This window comes from Ursus arctos, unplaced genomic scaffold (assembly GCF_023065955.2).
Source record: "Ursus arctos isolate Adak ecotype North America unplaced genomic scaffold, UrsArc2.0 scaffold_2, whole genome shotgun sequence".
In the NCBI taxonomy this organism is placed as follows: Eukaryota; Metazoa; Chordata; class Mammalia; order Carnivora; family Ursidae; genus Ursus; species Ursus arctos.
Genome location: NW_026622874.1, coordinates 38,690,326 through 38,704,027, shown reverse-complemented (window position 1 = coordinate 38,704,027; position 13,702 = coordinate 38,690,326). Strand labels below are relative to the sequence as shown.

Genomic DNA, 13,702 nt, shown 5'->3' with positions numbered 1-13,702 from the left:
AGTTGATTCCCCCTAAATGCTACAGTTGAAGTCCTTGCTAGGCTACTTTCAGAACAGGTAGACAGACGGTGGTGATCCTGTCTGCGAGACAACCAGAGGTTCCTAAGGGACACGGGAACTTCTGATGCAAATTCTAGAAGATCTAGAAGTTCAGCCCAGCAAAACAAGGAGACTGCCCACCTTAGCTTTTTACAGCTGTGTCCCAGCCATGATGTCCTTTATCAATACACTATTGTCTTCTGCCTCCTGGTCTGGGACTTGGGCTGAAATCCGATCACCCTAAGTAGCTGGTCCCACAGGGACCAGACAGGCTGGCCTGTGACTATGGACCTACTCCTGAACTTTTCTATGTTGAGGGAGGCTTTGCCCTGAGGCATGGCTCTCCCACACATATATGGCACCTCAGTCACCGACACCCAGCCTTTGTCCACAAAGGCCCTAAGACTCCATAGTCCTGAATCTTAAGAACAACTGATGTGACTGGGGGTCTGGGGTGGGCAGAGGAAGGTCCAGCTGGGCTTCTATCTCTTCCCTAAGCCATTTCACCAGCACCCTTCTTGCCAAATGTCTTAAGGGCCACTGGAGAAACTCCCTGGCTCACCACCAAGGGGAGTGAACAGGTCAATGCTGGAACCTTAGATGGGAAAGCAAACGACCTGGATTATCCTTGAAAGCTGAAATTAGGAAAGACCTCCCACCCCCATCAAACCTGACCGGATGAGACCAAAAACCTTTCAGTGAGTGCTCTCTACTGGCAAGGCCTATCACTCCAGATGTGGTCTGCCAAGGGTGGTCACCATACTCTTCATGGTCTGACTGGCTGAAACTTCGTGAAAATACAGACTCCCAAGATCCTCCCCAGGATAGTGTAGTTCAGAAACTCCAGAGGGGGCCTGGGAATCTGTTTTATTTTTTTTAAGTAGGCTCCACGCCCTGCATAGAGTCCAACATGGGGCTTGAACTCATGACTCTGAAATCAAGACCTGAGCCAAGATCAAGAATCGGGTGCTTCACCAACTGAGCCACCCAGGTGCCCCTGGGAATCTGTTTCTAAAGAACATCCTAGATGTTTCTTGCACAGACACGTTTGGGAAATATTGGATAAACATCACCTATGACGAAGACAATGTCCTTGCCCTTCCTGACGTAGCTTACAATACAGTGGGAAAGCCAGACATATTCACAGGACAGTGACGGCAGGGGAAGCACAGGTGCAGGGCATCTGGAAAGGCCTCCAAGAGAAAGTCATGTTTACATAGAGACCTGGGGGCCGAGGAGGAACTGGTCAGGGGAGGAGATGGGGAAAAGAATCCCAAGCAGAGGGAAGGCAGGTGGGAAGGTGAAGGTGCAGCACAGTAGGGGGCTGAGAGTAGTCAGGTGGGGCTGAGAGTAGTCAGGTAGGGCTGCAGCAGGGGAGGGAGGGGAAGCATGAGAGGAGAGTGTAAGGTGAGCTAGCCAGGCAGGTGGAGCCAGAGCTCGCAGGGCCTTGTAAGCAAGGCTGTGTTAAAGGAAACAGGGAGCCACTGAAGGGTTTTAAGCAAAGGAAGAACGTAGCCAGGTATCTGTTTTGAAAAGATTCCTCTGCAGACCTTGTTGGTATAGGAAAAGGGCCAGACTGGAGGCAGGAAGATCAGCAAAGAGTTGATTTACACAACCTCCTTGTCCAGAAAGTCACAGCCATGGCCATAGAAGCTTGAGAAGTGAATCTGGCCACTCTGGTGTCCAGTCCCCAAAACCGTCCACTCCTAGTGGTAGTTCCTGTTGCTCCTGACCTGGGATAGTACTGGGCTGGCCTGGCGGGCTCCCTGGCACAATAAAGTCATCCAGCACATAAGAACTAGAATGATCGGTAGGGGAAGAAAGGGATAAAGAAAGGGGGGGTAATCAGAAGGGGGAATGAAACATGAGAGACTATGGACTACGAGAAACAAACTGAGGGCTACAGAGGGGAGGGGGGTGGGGGAATGGGATAGACCGGTGATGGGTAGTAAGGAGGGCACATATTGCATGGTGCACTGGGTGTTATACACAACTAATGAATCATCGAGCCTTACATCGAAAACCGGGGATGTACTGTATGGTGACTAACATAATATAATAAAAAATCATTATTAATAAAAAATAAAAATAAAAAAAAAAATAAAGTCATCCAGCAGTTCTGGGAGTCTTCTTAGCATCCCATAAGAATGCCACTGCCCCACTTCCTTCCACTCGGTGAGGGCAGTATCTTGGCCCCAGCCTTCTCAGAGACCGCAGACAGACAGCTGAGCCCTGAGTCTGACTTAGAACCACATAGGCAAAGTGCCCTTTGAGACGGCCTTAAGCAAAGATAGGATTCAGACAAGGAGAGGTGGAAGGTGGTGTATCATGAGTGGAGGCCTCGAGGCAGGAGATAGAGGGCCAATGTGGATGCGGGAAGTGGGCACAGATTTCAGACATCCTTAGGAAGTCAAATCGATAAGGCCCAACAACCCACTGAATGTAGGGACCGGGACAGCTGGGGCCTGGCTCGTCAGACAGGCCTGGGTCTGGTGCTCTGCAACTGCCTCCCTAAAGGGGGGATTAACAGACCCAGGAAGCTGGAATCCCCAAGATGGGGAGTGCTCCCTTTCTCTCTAAAGCCTTGGGCTGGGAGCAACGCTGTAGTGACAACCATGACACCAACAGCAGTCAACGCTTCCACGTATTGAGCCCTTGTCCTATGCCAGGCGCAGAGCCAGGGACAAGTGTGTGATCCGCACCTTGCAGCAATGCCACGGCGAAGCTCTGGTTAGCCCCATTTTACAGAGATTAAGCGGCCCACGGTCACTTAGCTAGTGAGCCATGGAGCTGGGGTTCCAACCCAGGTTGTCTGGTGCCAAAATCCACGTGCCTCGCCACCGTGTGATGCTCGTACTGGGGGGCATGAGGAGGGTGAGAACCCGCTGGCCTATTTGACAGAGCCTGGGAAACAGGGCAGAGGCCGTGACTGGGCCCCTGCTACGTGGTGGCACCTGCTCTATGGACAGAGGAAGGTGCTACGGGGCAGACAGGAAGCGGCGCTGGGGCAGGGCAACAGGGAAACAATCTTTTCCTCTGTGGCTGTGGGGGCATTTGGAAGCTGCCTCTCGTGCATATGCGTATACGTGTGAGCACACACGTGACCCACACATGTGCACGTGTGCGCTTTCACATGCAACCTGTGGCCCCAATTAGACCACCGCCTGCATTTTGGGCAACCCAGAGGCAGGAGGGCCTGAGAAGGGCCGCTTCTCCCAGAGGCCGGGCAAAGCACAGTCCCAGCTAAGGATGCTGCTTTCCCAGGTAAGGGCTGGACGGGACCCGCCGCCAGGCCCCTTTCCGCTCTGTGAGAGGGGACGCCTCTCCCGCGAGGCCTTGCAGATCTCCCGGAGCAGTGCGGTGCAGCGTGCCTGGGGCTGCGGGAGGAAGGTGCCTACAGCCCTCCTGTTCCTGAGATCTGGGGACAGGGATGTGCCAGAGGGGGAAACCAGGCAAGCTGGCAAATGAAGAAGGTGGGATAAGCACATGGAAGAAATCAGTCAGATCTGAATTTGTGTTTGGGGTGAGCAGAAGGTCCAAGGATTTCACTCAGGCCAGGCAGGCTTGGGCTGGGATGTGGACCCAGCAGAGCATTGCTGGATTTAGCAAAAAAAAATACATGTTGCCCATTGAAATTTGAATTTTGGGTAAATAACAAATAACTGTTAGATAAATATGTCCCATGCAATATTTGGGATGGCACCCAAATTTGAATTTCAGATATACAAGGAACAACTTTTTAAGAATAAGTAGGTCCCACGCAATATTCCTATTTTATGTGGTGACTCTAACCCCAGGGGCTCCTGTGAGCGTGGAGGACGTGTGGGCTTAGTCACAAAGCCCCTCTTTACCTTTTGGGTTGGTTTCCTCGCTATATAATGTGACTACTCGCCCACCCCAGAGACTGTTTTGAGGTTAAGTGCAGACAAAAGGCCCCAGCATTACCTTCCCTTCTAATAAGGAGGCTGTCCATGGGGGCCCTGGGGACCCAAGGGAGAAACTGGGCAGCTGGCAATTATGGGTCCTCCTGGCAGGTTTGCCTGTGAGGACAAAATACCCCTTCAAAGTGGGCTCCTCAAGGAGCGCAAAGAGGAGTCTGGGGAGGCAGCAGGGAGGAAATGGAGAAGTACTGGCTTCTATATTCCCCTTCCCCTCTTGTGGGACATATCCTCCCTCCCTCAGGGACCTCTGAACCTTAGGGAGCCCCGAGAAGTCCCCTGTACTCTCTCCCTGTCCCCACCAAACAGGATAGGGTGCTCCCTGAAGAAGCTGCCTGACCCCCCTGAGTTAGGCTACAGGCTGTCCTGAGGCCCCTCTGGGGCAGGTGGGCCCGGGCTCCCATGCCATCTGGATGGGGGGGCCAAAGGAACCTACAAGCAGCCTGAATTCACCATTTGGGACTAATGGACTTTTCTGAGCAGTTCCTCATCCACAGGTGGGAGAGCCAATCCAGACGGACTCTGGTTTGGCAGGAAGAAAAGAGCAATTATACCAATTAAGTTCTGGAATAAAATCAACAACCCCCAACAGCCCTTCTCTTGCTCCCACGTGGGCCTGGGCTCCTTGAATGATTTCTGACTATAATTCTTACCTGCGGTAATAGGGCAGATTAGCAGGGACCTTACAGGCCAGTTTGGGCTTGCTTGGGCTCGGGGGGGGGGGGGGGGGGAACGGCGTAACCTCTAGAGGGCCAAACTACTCCTCATACTCTTCAGCCTCGCGCTGAGGCTGAGGCGGGGAAGGGGGTGGGGAAAGCGTGAGTGATGGCTGGGGTGCCTTCCCTCCAAGTCCAAGTCCCAAGGGGCAGGTGGTCTGAAAGTCTCCTGGCCATAGGACATTCCAGAGACCTGGTGACACGGGGACCCGGTCCCATTGGACTAAAACGAGATCAAGACCTAACTGGGGGCAAGTAGCAGCAAAAGAGATTTAGGTTAGACAGCAAGAAGTTGTTCACTGACAGTGACCCAGAAGAACAATGGCGTAAACTCAGAATCACATTATATCAGCTTGAAGGAGTCTGGCAGCCTCCCTCATTTTATATAAGGAAACTGAAGCCCAGAGAGATAAAGAAAAATGCCCAAAGGGAGTGGCAGGGCTGGGACTCAAACTCAGGGCTCCTTTCCATTTCTTTCTACCAACCTGGCTTCCCTAAAAGGACTGGATGATGGAAAGACACACACCTCTCTGAGCCGTAGGAAGCATGTTTATATTCGAAAACCAAAGTCCCTTACAGCCCACAGAGCATGCAATGGACCCTTTCTACAATTTCTTGCTTTAATCCATCTTATTTCCTACCAGACCTTAGTCAAATACAAGACTAGAAGGACAGATTCAGAGCTCCTAGTGGACCACCAGCTGACTCACAGATGCTACCAGGTATTCATTTAAACGGGATCATTCATGTGAAGCTCTAAGTTCAGTGCCTGCCACCTAGTACCTGCTCCTTGGACACAGGGTGACTTTCAATCTAAAGGTCAGCATGTCCCAGAGCAGGACCAGGAGGACAGCAGGGAGAAGAGGGTGTACTGGAGGGGAGGGGTGTCTTTCTGTTCTATTACACTCGGGTCAGGTATGACTTGAGTCCTCTCTCCAGTTCTGAGCTACATGATATGAGAAGATATGGTGATTATAGGACAGGATCCTTAGGAGTACAGAGAGGCTGAAAACCAGGATCCATGAAGATAGATGGGGTTGAAGTAGGCTCTAAGGGCCAGGGACATCTGGGGAAGACTCTTACTTTTCATCTATCTAAAGAGAGATGGTGTTTACAGGGCCCCTCCATGATGTGGCCCCCCATCCTAAGAAAATGTCCCCAGCCAATCTTAAGCTCTGGAACATTCCTTTCCCTCATCAGCCCATCAGGTTTTTGCAGAGTGGGAAAGAGGGGCCAACGTGCCATTTCAGATGCAGAAGCTGAGCGAGGGGGAGCCCCTGGACGGCTCTTAACCCGTGACCTGGTCACTGAGTTTGGTGGCGCTTCTCTGCTCCAACTCCCACTCCAGCCCAGCTACCTTCTTCTCTCCTTGAAGCTGCTCTCCATCCAGGCCCTCCTGGGCAGGATGGGCTGTGTGATTTGTGGGGCCTGATACAAAATGAGAATGGGAAACCCCTATTCCAACAAGATTAAGAATTTCAAGATGGCAAGAGCAGAGCACTAGACCTTCCGAGCCGAGGTCCTCAATAAACTGCACAGGGCACACGCCCGTGAAGCCAGTCCTACCTCTGAGCTCAGAAATCCTCTAAAGCTGTGGGCCAGACCTTCTGTTCTCAATTCCTAACTATGAGTGTGAGGGTAAGAAGGAGGCCGGGGTGAGGTACCTTGAGGCCAAGGACTGTGTATTTGGCACTCAGTCGTCAACTGGGTGCTCTGAGCAAAACCCAGGCTGGCTTTTCGCCTCGAGGCCCCCAGTCCCCCTCCGCAGCACATACAGGCACAGAGCTGACTTTCATCAGGACAAGGAGAAGAAAAGAGAGGACAGGGGTGGTATGGCGGCAAGGGGCATCTCCGGATCTGGTTGGGGTGGAGTAGAGGCAGGGTGGAAGAGGGAGGATATTGAAAATGAAAAAAGAACAAAAAGCAGCCACCATGGAAATGGTTATTCTGTGGGGAAAATATTCCATGTGGGAGCCGTTCATTGCCTGGAGGGACCAACAGCCCTGACGGAAAGGCTGCCAGGGAAGGTGAGGGTTCCAGCAGGGAGCAGGCAGGCGCCTGCACAGCGGCAAGAAGGTGCCCCCAGGCTGTCCACAGACAGGAGGCCCCAGCCTCCTGCACCAGCACCGGCCACCAGCACCAGCCACGGGCTTCCACACAGAGGGCCACGGGGCTCTAGCAGTGTGGTGAGGGGCTGCCCCCTATGTGTAGCATGCCCTGGCCCTGCTTAGGAGGGTGTGTGTGTCTGGGGACCAGGCTGACTCAACCAGTTTGGGCCCAGTACTCACGTGCCTTTACCTGTGCACACACTGACAGCCTTCTGAGCTCCTTTGTGGAGACCACAGCCTGCCCCCTGGGAAGGCCCTTTGCGGTTCCCTGAGGGATTCCATAAAGTCTCTACTGCCCCCAAATATCTCCTCACTACCCATCAGGTTGCCTGAAATGCCCCTCGTTACTTGAGTCTCAACTCAATCACCAAGTGTCATTCCTTTGGTCTTGAATTCAATCAGATTGGATTTAGTTCAATCAAAAAGGATTAAAAAATTCAATCCGGTGGATTGGATTAAATCCACTAAACATTCACTGAATACCTACTGCTAGGCCAGCATTGTGCTCGGTGCTGGGATTCAAACATGCATAACACAGAGTCCCTCTTCAGAGAAGCTCTCAGACTATTTACTTTATTATTTAATAAAACAATATAAAAACTTGAGCTAACATTTACTGAGAGTTAGCTGATTGCCAGGTGTGCTCAGCATTTTACATATATTTTCATATTTAACCACACCCCCCCCCCCCGCTGCCCCAGTCCGATGGAGTAGGAATCTCATTGTCCCCATCTTACGTGTGGAAGAGGAGGCACACAGAGGTGAAGCCATTTGACTCCGAAGCCTGTGGCTTAAATGCACAACCATACACACTTCAGTCACGTGTATGGGAAATGCTCTGGAAGCTGGGTCCCACACTTTCCTCCTGTGGGAACTCCAGAAGACCTCACAGAGGAGGTGGCATTTGAGCTGGCTCCCAAGGGAGGAGTAGGAGTTTTCTGAAGAGGCAGTACTAGAGAAAGAGACACAAGGCAAAAAGAACAGCACAAGCAAAACCACAGAGGCAGGGAGGGAATCTGGTGCACAGTCAATGATGTCCAAGTGAGTGAGGAGGGTCTAGAGATGAGACAGCTGAAACTGGGAAGGGGCAGATTATAGTGGGTCACAGGTTAAACTGGCATTTTAGGAAGATCACTGAGGCTCCTGTGTTGAGATTGGATTGGGAAGGATGGGTGAAGGCAGAGGCAGGGAAACAGGTGGGACACTCTCAAGTACGGAATGCAAAGATGTCTCCTTATGAAGAAGGAAGGCTCTTGGCGGACAGGGCCCAGGAGAACAGAAAGGGTACAGACAGGGAAGGTGTGAGGCACCAAGGAAAAGCAAGCTTAGTTTTCCAAGGCTGTCAGGCCAGGAACTCTGAGGTACACGCCTCACGCCCCTCAGCTGCATAGAACAGACGGGTCCAGGGTCAGGTGCATAATTCTAGAAGTCTTGCCAGTGCTGCTCATGTGCTGGGGGACCTCAGGCTGCCCCACTACCCTGATCCGCTAGCTCATGGGGGCTGTGGGAGTTGAGTGGTAGGGAAGTCCACACTTTGCCTTAGCCAACACCTTTTATTCCTGTCCTACGATGGTAAAGAGTCAGGGGAAGGAAAAGGGAGAAGCTAAGCAACCCCTGAACCAGAGCTCTTCACCTTCAAGTGGCCATCACTCAGTCCAGGCTTATTGATGAGGCTTCCCCTTAGCAAGACATGAACTGACGTCAGCACTTGTCTTGAAAGGCCCTTTCCGGTCTATGAAAGGAAATTTCCTAGTTAAGGAGAGCAGTCCAGTGGAGGCTCTGAGGGAGCTGACAGTTTGGGGCTAGAGCCAGAAAAGGCACTGACAGTGTGTCTACACGAGAACTAGCAACTAAGCCTTGAAGCAAGTGATTGAACTCCAGACCCAGTTCCAGGAGCTTCCCTTCACACATCTTCCCTGTGCAAGTCAGTGACGTATATGTAGTTTGGGCAGCTAAGGACTTCCCAGACCCATGATTCCTCCATCTTGGGGGCTGTAGGTCTCTGATCTCTTCTAAGATAATACTGTTCAATAGGGCTTTCTGTGATGAAAGAAATGTTCAATATCCAAAATGGTAGCCGCTAGGCCCATGTGGCTGTTGAACACTCGAAATGTAGCTGGTGTGGCAGAGGAACTGCATTTCTTAATTTATTTAATTTTAATTGACACACGTCCTTAATGGCTGCCATACTGGATGACACGGCTCTAAGACATTAGTGAGGCTCAACGCAGGACATTAGGGAGACAGACATGAATGAGATGTGGTTCCTGCCTGGAGGAGCTAACAGTCTAGCAGTGAGGATGAATAAATAAAATACCAATTGTGATGCAGAGTGTGTGTGTGTGTGAGAGAGAGAGAGAGAAAGAGAGAGAGACAGAGTAAGAGCGTGAGAGAGAGAATCCATGTGTGGTATGCATACAGAGTTGGGGAAACAAACAGAAGGGTGTGCGGAATTCATCCAAGGAAGGAAGGTAGGACAGGTTTCCCAGAAGAGGTACATTTGTACTGGGCCTCGATGAATAACTGAATTTCCATCAAGTGGACAAGGACCAAACATCCCTGGCAGAGAAACAAGTGCGTGCCAAGGTGCAGACCCAAGTACAAGTGAACAAGCCATGTGTGCCAGGAGCCAGGGCTTGAGCAAGATGGGATAAGTAGTTGGGAAGAAAATGTGCTGGTCCTTGGGGCTTTATGAATCTGAACTTTAACTTGTAGGCAGTGAGAGGGTGTAGGCATTTCTCAGCTGAGGTTGAGAAACAAAACTCTGGTTGGGGAGGGGAGGCTGGCAACAGTCTTGTGCCTCTGGATGCCCAGAGCTCTTGCTCTCAGACAGGTCTCTTTCCCCTCTCTGGGTTCAGTTTCTTCACCTGCAAAGGGAGGAGGGTTAGCTCTAAGTGTCTTTCTTGCTCTGTCCTTCTAGGTGTCTATGCCTTCTTTGGACAAGTCTTCTGTGTTGTATCCCTGTGCACCCTAGACAGGGGCTTACCGGGCAGGCCAACTTATAAGCATGTGGTGTCATGCAGAGGCTTAGGGCAGCCAATCCCCACCCCCATGACCCACAAGCATTTTAAGATGACTAAAATTTTACCTATTGGACAATATTCCTTTTTAGAATGCAGAAGTTGCCTATTAATGCTTTTTTTTTTTAATCTGGCAAGTATTATTAGGTAGACTTTTAATGGAAAACAGCTTTTTGACAGAAATGTCTGGAAACGGGACACAGACTTGGAATGCAAGAAGCTTTGGGCCAGAGAGAGCTGGGAGAGATGATCAGCCTAGGTGGGAGAAAAGTTAAGGCCAACTTTGGACATTTGAGCAACTTCGCCAAGCTCCCACTTTGATTGCTTTTCTCTCCATGAGACTGGAAGGCCCCTGAGGGCATGAGCTTTGTCCTTTCCCTGAAACTGGCCCACAGTGGGCATTCGATCTGGGGTTTATTTTTTGTTTTTTGTTTTTTTAAAGATTTTATTTATTTATTTGACAGAGAGTGAGCACAGCAGGCGGAGCAGCAGGCAAAGAGGGTGGGAGAGGAGGCTCTCCGCTGAGCAGGGAGCCCGATGCAGGGCTCGATTCCAGGACCCTAGGATCTTGACCTGAGCCGAAGGCAGATGCCCAATGACTGAGCCACCCAGGTGCCCCTGTAGGGTTTCTTGTATTGATGAAATCATGTGTGTTTCTAACACTGCTCAGAAAATTACCTGCTGAGAAGAGACCACCAGTCATAGAAGTAAGAGCTGAAAGGGACTCCACTCAACCAAGAGAAAGGGGGTGATCATCCAAGGTCAGAGAAAGAATCGATAGTAGAGCCAAAGAAGGGTTTGGGCTTTGAGTCCAGTGTTCACTTCTTTCCTGCCCTTGTACACCTGGGAGAAGGTGTTCATCCACCTCGGCCCACACAGTGCCGTGGGGACGCTTTCCCAGAGACCCCGCAAAGGAGGATGGCTGCTCCCCTCTCTGTGTTGCTGGCTGAAGTCTTATGAAGAGCTTGATCTCCGAGGGCCATTTCCAGCAGAGTCCAACATTTGGGTCCCATCCCTTGGCTCCTAGCCATGCCTCTACACACCTAGAACCCATCCCCAGGCCCTCACAGATTGTGCACAAGTTCTGACAGTCCAGAAACTAAAATTCTTGGGAGTTGGAACCGGAACACTCCGGGAGGGGGGGGCGGTGGATGGGTCCCATGGTGATGAGAGCATGGGGAGCAGAGAACCCTGACTGAGTCACCAGAAGCTTAGAGAACAAGCTGCCCTGTGGAGCGGGGGGGGGGGGGGGGGGGGGTTTGAAGGAGCCTTCAATTAATCTGTGTGTTCCTGTCATGATTGAAGGGGAAAGGGCAGCTTAGAGCTATAGCAACGCTTTTCCTTCCTTCTCCCTACACATGGGAAGGTCTGAGTTTGTTGGAGGAAAGTGATTTCATCAGTTCTGATTTATGCCACCTAATAAGATCCTTCCCCTCTCACCGTCAGCTTTTCAACAGATCAAAGGTGGGATATTAAAACAAAGGCAATTTCAACTGGTTCTCCAGGCTATGCTAATGCCCAGATCACCCTTTCTCTCCATCTGTCAGGAGAACTGATGGATGTGCAAGAACCCCAGGAGGCAGGGAAGGCACTTCCTTTGTATACATCAAAGGATGATACCTGAGCATTCCTCCAAGTCATTCCTTGTGTTTTAATCGGCAGCAGTATATAAATATAATTACCCACCCTTCCAGGAGGGAGGCAGGGATAAGACTCTGTGTATAGCCTTTATGAGATTCCCCTGAAGACATAGACCTACAGATCTGGGCTGAAGGCCAGCTTTGTGGGTGACGATCCCAGAATCCTCGGGTGGGGACTACAAAAAGCCATCTCGCCCATCCCCCAGCCTCTAGCCATTGGATTCCAGACATCAGGCTGGCTTCTGGGGACCTTCCTGGGCTGTCTGGGATGTGTTTGAGAGCTGGGTCCTGTGGTTGCTGGGGCCTGGATGCCTGCCCTTGGCAAAAGGCAGCTGTGGTTGGTGGAGGAAGAGGTAGATGGGGATTTTCCCAACTTGCCTCTCCAGAGAGGGGGCAGTGATGTCATGGGTTAAGGGAATATAAGCAACATACAACACTTTAAAGATACTTAAAGGCCATCCCAGCAGACTTTGCAGTAATAGGTGCCATGGGAAACCAAGACACGTAGTAATACTTTAAATGTACCATGGGAAGAGGAGGAGAAGGAGGAAAGGAAAAAGTCTGTATTGGATCTGGCTTCCTTAACACAGGGTTCCAGTCCTTCCCATTCCTCATTTCTAGGGGCTCCCAACCTCCCTGTGGATCAGTATGAGAACTAGGGAGGTTACAGATGTACGGTATCAATCTTCTCCTCCCCAACCTCTCTATTTCCCATCAGTCTATCGATCCATCGATCCATCGATCCATCCACTCGTCCGTCCGTCCGTCCATCCGTCCATCCATCCATCCATCCATCCATCCATCCATTCAGACTAGAGAATCCCTCCCTCCTCTGATAGGATGGGTGCGATCTTGTCTTTCTCTTGATCAGAGTCATCCATAGCTTCCAGTAAACTCTAAACACTTTAAGCTTGGGTTTCAAGATTCCTTTTCTGGAATGACTCTCTCCTTAGCCTCGTTTCTCTGGAAGGTCCCCCCTCTCCATTTCATCCAGGAAATATGCCTCTCTGTCTCCCTCCTCGTCCCAGAGTTCATGGTTTATTGATCTCTGTACCTGTGAAAGGTTGGTGCCACCATTTGAAATATGCTTCTCCCACCTCTCTTCAAACTCTACTTAAAAATCCTCTCCTTCAGGAGCCTCCTGACCTAACCCCACATGGGGCTGGTCCTTCCTATACTCATCATCTTCTCAGTCCTTCCTGATTGATCTGTAAGTACTCACTGTACCCCAACTCCATATTAAAGTCACTGACACAGCGAGACTAGCCATAATTCCTCTCCTCTGGCCTAGGAGGGAAAAAGAAAGAATGAAAGAAATGAAAGAAACAATGAAAAGAAAACACACTCAAGCTGTTTTCAGTTCAAATGGAGGAAAACTTAGCCACCTTCTCACTAAAACACCCGTGAAGACACAGAAAAATGGATGAAAACTTAGACCTTGACCAAAACGCAACATTTAAGCAGGATCTGATACCTCTGCTAGCTCTGAGGTCAATGGAACCAACGCCTCCTTCCCCATCTATGTATCCTGAATCAGAATCCAGAAAACTGGACAGCCACATTCCTATACTGTGTGAACGATGCTCGTTGAGGTAGCAAATGTATTACCCACCACCACTACCACCCTCACCCCTATTTGTAAATTTACCCAGAGATTTCGACTCCCTGAAAATAATATGGCAGGAAGGTGGAGAGAAGGATTGGAAGGGACACCTTCATCCTGGGAGGTGAGTGTCCCCAAGGCCAGGACCATCCTGTGGCAGATAGAGGGCAGCCCTAGTGGTCACGCATCTTGAGATAGAGCTCCACAGTAGCGTCACCTAAGGAGCTGCCTAAAACCATGGTGCCTGGGCCTATCCCTAGAATTTCTGAGTCAATTCGTTCAGGTGGGGCCTAAATATAGTATCATTTAAATTTCTTCCAGTGATTCTAATGTTCAGCCAGGGTAGCAAACCACTGGTGTAGGCTTTCATATAGTCCTTGGTTGAGAGAATCAGAGAACTATTCCCTGGGTGGGGATTAAGGTTCTACCACAGGACACCAGAGCTACACCAGATGAGTATTTGCTTAGATGCTGCAAATTGGCCTGGGAATCGTACACACCAACCTGCTTTCCATCTGTGTATCTGAGAAGCTGATTGAACTAGCACCAGGAGGCTAGAAAGCAAAACAGTGTAGCTCACATGACCTCCCTAGTGACAATTACTGCACCTAGATAAAATTTACTGTATTCAAAGATAA

The 13,702-nt window shown here is 50.5% G+C and overlaps 1 protein-coding gene across 1 annotated transcript in view; it reads right to left on the bottom strand.

Moving 5' to 3' along the window:
* Window positions 1-13,702, bottom strand: part of LGR6 (leucine rich repeat containing G protein-coupled receptor 6) — a 118,004-nt gene that overhangs the window by 43,116 nt on the left and 61,186 nt on the right. The gene's annotated exons all lie outside the window — the stretch shown is intronic.